Source organism: Bos javanicus, chromosome 25 (assembly GCF_032452875.1).
Source record: "Bos javanicus breed banteng chromosome 25, ARS-OSU_banteng_1.0, whole genome shotgun sequence".
NCBI lineage: Eukaryota > Metazoa > Chordata > Mammalia > Artiodactyla > Bovidae > Bos > Bos javanicus.
In genome coordinates, this window is record NC_083892.1 from 20,213,424 (window position 1) to 20,222,019 (window position 8,596).

Consider the following 8,596-nt stretch of genomic DNA (forward strand, 5'->3'; position numbering starts at 1 on the left):
TCTACCGTCTGCAACTCCCCCAGCTGTTTGCAGAGATCACGGTCACTGGCGTGTGAGTCAGTGTGCTGGCTATGGCTCTGATCGGTCAGGACCTGTGCTGTACTGGTTATTAATACAGGTAGATATTGTGGAGGCTGGCGGGTCTTCAGAAGTCTTGTGTGGTTATTACAGAAAATTAAAAGACTGGGGTGTGGACGGTGTGGCCCTGTGGGTATTACTTGGGGTCTGATCTGATTTTCTTTCATCCTGGTGGGGAAGTGGTTGCTAGTACTGCTTCTGGAGCCCAGATCATTTATCTCATTACAAACTCCAGCCCCAGTTTAGCTGGGCGGGACCGGCTGCTTCGAGCGGGATGCTGGCTGAGAATGTGTCTGCCCAGATTCCCATCAGAGAGGCCTTGGACCTTGCTCAGTAGTCCCACTTTCTTCCAGCCTTGAATTATCCTGGGCAACCACAACTTCCTATGAGTCAGACTTCATGCTGCCAACGCCAAGTAGCTTTGCGTCTCACTTTCGCTTCTGATCATTTGTTTTTGGGTTAGTTTCTGGGTTGTTCCTCCCATTGTGGATGACAGTAACGGCTCCTGTTCTGCAGGTCCAGTCTGCATCAGGCGCTGCTCTGCGGTCTTTACCTGTGTCATTAGCTCACGTCATCATCATCATGATCCCGCTAGGTGGATGCTGTTGGTTCCCATTTTCCAGATGAGGTGACTGAACCCGAGAAAGATGAAGGAACTCTTGTCTAAGGCCTCTCAGATAGCGAGGATTTGGATTCTGACTTTTTGTCTCGCCCTCTGCTGCCTCCTGGATGGATATTCTTGAACTTCTCTAATGAGTTAGATCAGAGAGAGGTTCTGTAGATCCCTTCCCCTCCTCCTCTGGCGGGAGGCCAGCTTGCCTCACAGCTCATATAATTGGTGATTGCCTCAGGCAGGAAGACAAATCCAGCTTATGCCCTGCAGGACCCCCGGGGTCTCGGGTTGAAGTGTGCAGCCTTCTGCACGCAGAAAAGCAGCAGTCACACCGCAGGTACAGCTCCCTGTTCACCTTTTCAACATCAGCGATGCTGTTGGGTTCCCAGCCTCCACCTTCTGCAACTCCCCCCAGCTGTTTGCAGAGATCACGGTCCCTGGCGTGTGGGTCACGGTGTGCTGGTTATGGCTCTGATCGGTCAGAGCCTTGCCATACGGTTATTCAAATTTTTGAACATTGCTCAGCTAGATCCTTTTACAGATCCCCTACCATCAAGCTTGATGGGGGCTGGGAGTCTTTCTGCACCTTCAGTCTGTCATCCAATGGGACTTAGATTTAAGCTATTCCCTCTAGTCCTGGTACCCAGGGGTTCAGCCACCACGGCTGGGATGGGCTCTACTGCCAATGAAAGGTGGCTGTGAGTTGGTGCGTGTGTGAACATGTGTGAGTGTGTGTTTACCTGGCTTTACTGAAGAAATGCTGTCATGGAAGAGGCAGTAAACAACTTAATATTAAATATTAGGTATTTTCTTTGTCCTTAAAAGTTCTTCATCCATCCTTGCCTCCTTTAAACACATCTATATTGCCGTAATGAACAGGGAGGCCTGGCAGAACTCCAGCCCACACGGTGTCTAAGTGGCATGTCTTCAAAGTGCAAATCTCGAAATCTTCTTGAAGTGAGTGTCCTTGCTACAAATCCACCCAGGACATCCAGCAATTCCTAGGATTCTCAACCACTGCAGGAGGGTTGTTGTCCATTTCTCTGCCTTTCCTGCCCCAGGAACTGATTACTTCAGAAAGGGACATAGCTTGTCTGATCCTTGAAATGTTGGCAACTCACCAGCAGGTGAAGACCTTATTTGCCTTCACCTTCATCCTGACCTTTTACGAGCCCAACAAAATGCCTGCTGATGAAATGTGGGGGAAGGGGCTGTCCTTTCCCAGGAGAACTCTGGCCCTGAGAAGTTCCTTCTAGTCTCCGAGACCCTCTGGAACACTCCTGTGTTGGGGGCAGCTAGACGGTGGTTCCCAACTCTTCTGCTCACTCCCTTTATTAGGATGCAACAGCCAGGCTCTTGCCATGTGGCTTCCATGTGCACCTCAGTGGGTAGAGTCTGCTTCCCCACCTGCTAACTTTGGCTTTGGCCGTTGAGCAGACAGGACACCATCCCTCCAGCAGAAGTCTTACACGCGCTTGTGTGATTTGACCTCTTGGTAATTGCTTCTGTGTGTGAGGAGACCTGTGGGTGAGGAGACATGGAGCAGACCTGAGCCCAGTGCACAGCTAGGAGCTAAGCTGAGACCAGCAGGACCCAGCTGAGCTCAGCCAAGCCCAGGAGAGCCACAGCCAACCTGAATACTCATATGTGAGAAGTATGTATTTGTTAAGGGAAGCCATTGAGATTTAGGGTTGATGGTTGCTATAGCCAAAGCTGACTTGTACTCCATGACTTCCACATGCCTCCCTGGCACGGGCTGGTCACGTGCTGGGGATAGGAAGGTGGTGCACTCTGACCCTTTCATCACATTCCCATCATTTGCCCTGGAGATTGTGCCCATTAGGGAAGCTCTTTGTCAAATGCTGTGCTTCTTGATACAACACCATGGCCCCTAATTGCCGCTTACTTCCCATTTCCAAGACCAGGGGCCGTAGAAATCAGGTAACTGCTCCTCTGGGGTCAGAGCTTCTGCCCATAACATGGTTGTTCCATCTGCTCTGCCATGGCAGCCTTCATATCTAATGGCTCATCGAACTATTTCACCTGGAGCACTCACCGATCCAACATCATTGCCTCCAGCTCTGCAGCTTAGCTCTACCCCCTGGTACCATCAAGGCTCTGTTAGCTGGAGTTTCCCAGAGGGATGGATTTTCAGGTCAGGTAATAGCGCATGGAATAGGTGCACCGGCCCATCCTCAGGGGAGAGCATCCCAGCTGGAGAAGCCATCGGGCTCTCCTCCAGGTGTGTGTCATCTCCACTCACACTGGAAGCTGGAAGCCCCACTGAAGTGGCTGAGGTCCACAAGTCTGACTTTGAGCTACTCTCCCTTGGGGGCCTGCTGCATCCGTCGTCTTCTGTTCCTTGCCATGTCAGGCCCACTGAGACCCCACTCTCTGATATCTTGGGTCAGGGATCCTGAGACTGATGGGCAGGCTGGTGGTTTTCCACTAGTGTCCAGTCAGCTTCAGGACCTCTCACACCAGGAAGGATTTGGAATTGGAGGAATGAACATGACAAGCATGTAGCCCCACTGGAATGTAAGTTCCCGTGGGCAGAAACCCTGACCGTCTTGTTCAATGATGCATTCTTCCTGCTCAGCAGTCCCCAGTGGGCTGGGTCATGGTTGGTGTTCACTGCATATTTGTTGAATATGTAGGTGAAAGTACTTTCCCCCTCACATCAGACTGAACTCAGTAGGACCTCTGGTCAGGCAAGTGTTGGTAAACTTCAGCTCCAAGGGAGCTGAGGAGATGTGATAAGAATCTACTCATTTAACAAAAAAGCATATTGAGAATTCACTTTTTGCCAGCCCCTGTGCTAGTCATGATGGAGGCAGAACACACACAGCCCTGTCCTCATGCAGGCCACATTGTGCTGGGAGCTAGAAGAGGCACATAATAGACACATGCAGACAGTGATCAGATAGTGATCAATACAATGGAAAGAAGTCAATCTGGTGGTGGTGGGGGTGAGGGCAGAGAACAAGCTTTAGGTAAAAATCAAGTGATCATGGAAAAGATAGTGATTGAGCAGAGACTGGAAGGCGGTATGGGGCGGCATGCGTATACCTAAACTTATACCTGTATTTCCATCTATATTCACATTGGCATCCATATCTACATTGATGTCATCATCTCTGTCTGTATCCGGTCTGGGTAGCAAAGAGGAGCAAGTGTGAAGTCCCAGAGGCAGGACTGAAGCTCCGGGTGTCTGAGGACCAGCAGGTGGCATGGTGGGTGGGGAGAGGCAGGAGATGAGGCTGGAGAGATGACGGGCCAGATCAGGCAAGGCCTTGGGGGCATCACTGGGCTTAGTCTCCTGATTCTGAATGAACGGAAAGTGGAAGGAGGTTGAACCCCATGGGATCTTTGCCCTTTTGCCGTGACACAAGGGGAACTCAGAAAAAGTGGCTGTGGCTCCAGAACTCCTGTGGGTTCTGTCTTGCCTCCTTTACATATTGTCCACTCCCTGTAGTTCTCATCCTGTTGCTTCCTTGTAAAGGAGTCTTTGCATCAGTTCAGTTTGGTGAGCATTATCTTAATCTTAGAAGATTTAACTCAGGATTTTGTTTCCAAGCCCCTTGCTGTGTCCTCGGTGTGGGGAGAGACCTGACCCTTCCCTCCCGCCCCATGCTGATGACCCCTGAGAGCACATCTCCTTCTCCCCACACAGCCAGGTGAGCGGTCAGCCGCAGGAGTCTCTCTGCATCACTGTAGGTGATGTATCAGGACCCTCTTGACTTATATGCCTTCTGAGAGCTGGAAAACGTTCGGGATTCAGGCCTGGCTGGATCCAGGAGCTGTGACAACATCCCCGGGAGTGGGCTTCCCTCTTGCTATCTTCTGACTCTGCCTTTAAGCCTGGCTTCTTTCCTAGGCAGGCTCCCCTTTCACAGTGGCCACCATCAGCATTTAGACTCATAGCCTAACATGTTAGCATTATTGAGAGAGAGAGACTTTGGTCTTTCCTGGTCACGCCAGTGGAAGTCCCTGGATTTACTTTAATCAAACCTACCTGAGGCAGGTGGCATCGCTGAGCTGACCCCTGTGGCCGAGATGGTGAAGTACACCAACTGGCCAAGGCTAGATCAGGAGGTGACCCCAAACCCTACCCCAGATCACAGTGACCAAACAGCAGAGGGCTGATTCCAGGAGAGTTCAGTTACCAAACCATGGCAGGCAGAATGCTAAGCTGGCCCCAAACTCCCTGGAGTGCATGCCCCATGTAACCTCCTCCCCGTAAGTGCAGGCAGAACCTGTGCGTGTGGGGAGATGTCACTCCCATGACTGGGATGCTGATTGACTGACTTTGAGTTCCTCAAAAGGGAGGTCAACTGGGTGGAACTGACTTGATCAGGTGCGCCCTTGAAAGGAACCAGGCCCTTCCTGATGACAGAGCTGTTCAGAATGTGAGAACATGTGGGGAGACCACAAGGCAAGGACCCAGGGTGCACTTAAGAAGGTGAGAGAGGGCCCTGGCTGATGACCAGCAGGAAAACAAGAGACCTCGGTCGTACGATCAGAAGGAATGAAGTCTGCGAAAACCAGCCATTCTGGAGGAGGACCTCAGCCCCAGACAAGACCCCGGCCCGAGCTGCACCATGATTTCAGCCCAGTGAGATTCTGAGCAGAGAATTCAGCTGCACCTTTTGACCTATAGAACTGCGAGATAATAAATGTGTGTCATTTAAGCCACTCTGTTTCTGTCAATTTCTTCTGTAGCAATGGAATACTAAGACACAGAATAAGGGGAAATGAAGGCAGGGGAGGCAAAGTGACTGAGGTGTCTGAGGAGCTGAAAGCCGAGTGGTCAGCTCTGGTTGAAATAGACCAGCTCTGGAATTTAAGCTTAGCCTGGAAACATATCCTTGAGCATGAACACCCCCTACCGCCCTCCCCCCGCCATTCTACCTCTTTTGCTTCTTGGCAGGAGGGAGGCCTGGTGTGTGTGTTTATTTTCTGCATTTGTCATTGACAGTGACTGAGCATCATTTGGGCTTCCTTGGTGGCTCAGCTGGTAAAGAATCCTGCTGCAATGTGGGAGAACTGGGTTTGATCCCTGGGCTGGGAAGATCCCCTGGAGAAGGGAAAGACTACCCACTCCAGTATCCTGGCCTGGAGAATTCCATGGCCTGTATAGTCCATGGGGTTGCAAAGACTGAGACCCGACTGAGCGACTTTCACTTAGCCTCATTTCCTCCTTTTCCACGATACTATGAATTTCCTTTGAGAACATTCCTTTAGGACTTTCACTCACGTGGATTAGGTGGGATCAATACTGCCTTCACTTCCAGTGCTGGGCTCTGATGCACTGAAACCAATCAGCATATCCCATTCCCCAGATCACAGTAATTGATTGAGGGATGGGCCAATGAGAGCCAGGTCTGGGATTTTTATTCAACTCTTAGAAGAGTGAGGGAGAAGGAGAGGGAGAAAGCAAGGGGGATGTTCTTTTGTTCTGGACTCAAGCTGTTCAGCCATCTTGAAATTGTGAGAAGAGAGGTTGTATGAAGGAATGGAATTGAGAAATGGAATAAGAATAGAGTTGAGAGAGGATGTGAGAAACAACAAACAAAAACTTTTTTTTAAAAAAGAGTGATGACGTAAGAAAACCCAGGTTCTGGTAGAATTTTCTGGAGCCTGGATCAAACCATACCTGCACGTCTGTCTTTGGACGATTCAGTTACAAGAACAAAATTGGGTTGGATTTTTTGATGCTTCCAATTGGTTTGAATAGCTTCTCTGTTCTTTCTTTTTCTTGATTTCCAAATGCCTGCAAATTGTTTTTTTATTATGGGTATAGCAGATCACAAGGTGTCATTTCCTCTATAACAAATTGTTTATGGGTATCTTGGCTTCACAGGGCCCCTAACAGCTTTGTTTTACTCTGAATTTGGCTCAGATGCACCTGAGTGTCTGTTGGGTTTATAGGGGCCCTGTTTTTGAAAACTATTCTTTACATAGATGACAAAGTAATAATTTAATGTTCAAGGTTTTTGCCTTGAGCCCTGGTCTTGTTCTGGAGCTGACACTCATCTGAGGTGGGAGATTTGCTCCTCTCACCCTCCAGGGACCTTCCTTGTTGGGAATTTGGCCTCAGGTGGCTGAGTCATATCCGGCTGACTCCAAATACCAGTCTGGATCTGCTTGTCCAATGGGGTAGTGCCTCCTGTCCCCCGAAGGCAGCCAGTACCACCTCCTGCTTTTCTTCCTCCTGATTTAGCATCAAGCACGGCACGAATTCTGGGTCCAGAAGAGGGGCTTTTAGTTCTCCCATGCAGCCTGCTCTTAGCAAGTCTGATTTTCTAACTGGCATCCAGCTGCATCTCATAGGATTTCCTATAAAGGCCTCCCTGGTCTTTACACAGGGGGGCTTTTCTCTTTGTTTGTATAGTCCACGACTGTCTCCATAGTCAAACACCCACGCCAGTCTTGTCAAGTACTGGCTGTAGCAATGAAAGAACGGAGCTTAAGAGGCAGGGCTGCTCATTGGATCCCTGGGACAATGATATTATGGTTCTTCACTCCCCGCCGCTCCCCAAGGACTGACACTCTTACAGCATCCAGAAGCAGGCTCAAAGCCCTGCTCTTGCCTGTACTACACTTACCAACAAGGCCTCCAGTTCAGTCTTGCTTTATTTTAAAAGCTACCTTGTGTTTCTCCATGTTGGTTGGAATACCAGCTGTGGAGGGCCTTCTGATGTCTGCTCCTTCCCAGGAGAATTGCTTTGACTTCTGCACTTTTTAGAAGCTCAGAACAAGCTGCCTGGTGTTTTGTTTGGATATTTTTCTGCTCATACCTCCAGATCCACCTTCCACTCTTATCAGTTCCCCTCTGTCCCAGATCCTGGGTAGACTCCACTGTCTCTGGTTTCCACCTGGGTTGGGCAGTGGGGCGTGGCAGACGATTGGAGGGTCCTGACTCCCATTCTGTCAGCCTGAGGGTCCCATCCTCCTTGAAGGCCATGGTTCTTTTGGGGGACTCTTTCATACAGCTGCAACTCTCTCTGGATTCCAGAAGCCTCTCTCTCCATTCCCCTTTAAGCCCGGTGATAAGAGCTTGCCACTGTTGACAATTCCAGGGTAATTTACATCCCGTATTTTCTCTTAACCCTGCCTGCAACTCTGCAATCTTCCCTTCATTGAACTCTCTTCAAGTGCCCCATTTGAGTGTGCCATGCCTTTCCTTCCAGGACCAGACTGATCCGTTTAGAACATCCAGTGTCAAAAAATGCACTCTCCAAAGGCTGCAAAGGGAGTCCCAAAGAAGTTTCTCCAATCTCCCTTTGATTGGGGTGGCTGTCCACCTCCAGTACGGAAGAATCAGGTCAATTAATGCTGCCCTACTTTATCTGATCAAATTTGTTACTGATGTCATGAAGATGCATCCTTCTTACATTTGACTCAGGAATAGCTAGCTGGACACTGCATCTGTTGTTAATGACCCTGGATACAATTTTCAAATTAATCTGGGGTCAGCTGAATCTATCCAGCCTGTGAGGAGCCCCCCAGTTTCATGACCAGGGAAAAACCAAAGCCCTATCTGGGTTTCTGTGAATTCCTGGTGAAGCAATGCCTCTGGGGTCCTCCTAAAAAGACTAAAATGTGCTCAGTGGTGTCCGACTCTTTGCGACCGCACGGACTGTAGCCCACCTGGCTCCTCTGTCCATGGGATTTTCCAGCAAGAATACCAGAGTGGGCTGCCATTTCTTCCTCCAAGGGATCTTTCTGACGCAGGGATTGAACCTGTGTGTCTCCCTCACAGGCAAGCGGATTCTTTACGACTGCACCACCTGCAAAGCCCAGGATCCTCCCACGTGTATACTATTATGCGTTCATTGCCTCGGTGTGAAATATCTCAGACAACCCATTCACATAAGGCGCTGGTGGGTAACTGTGGTGGGC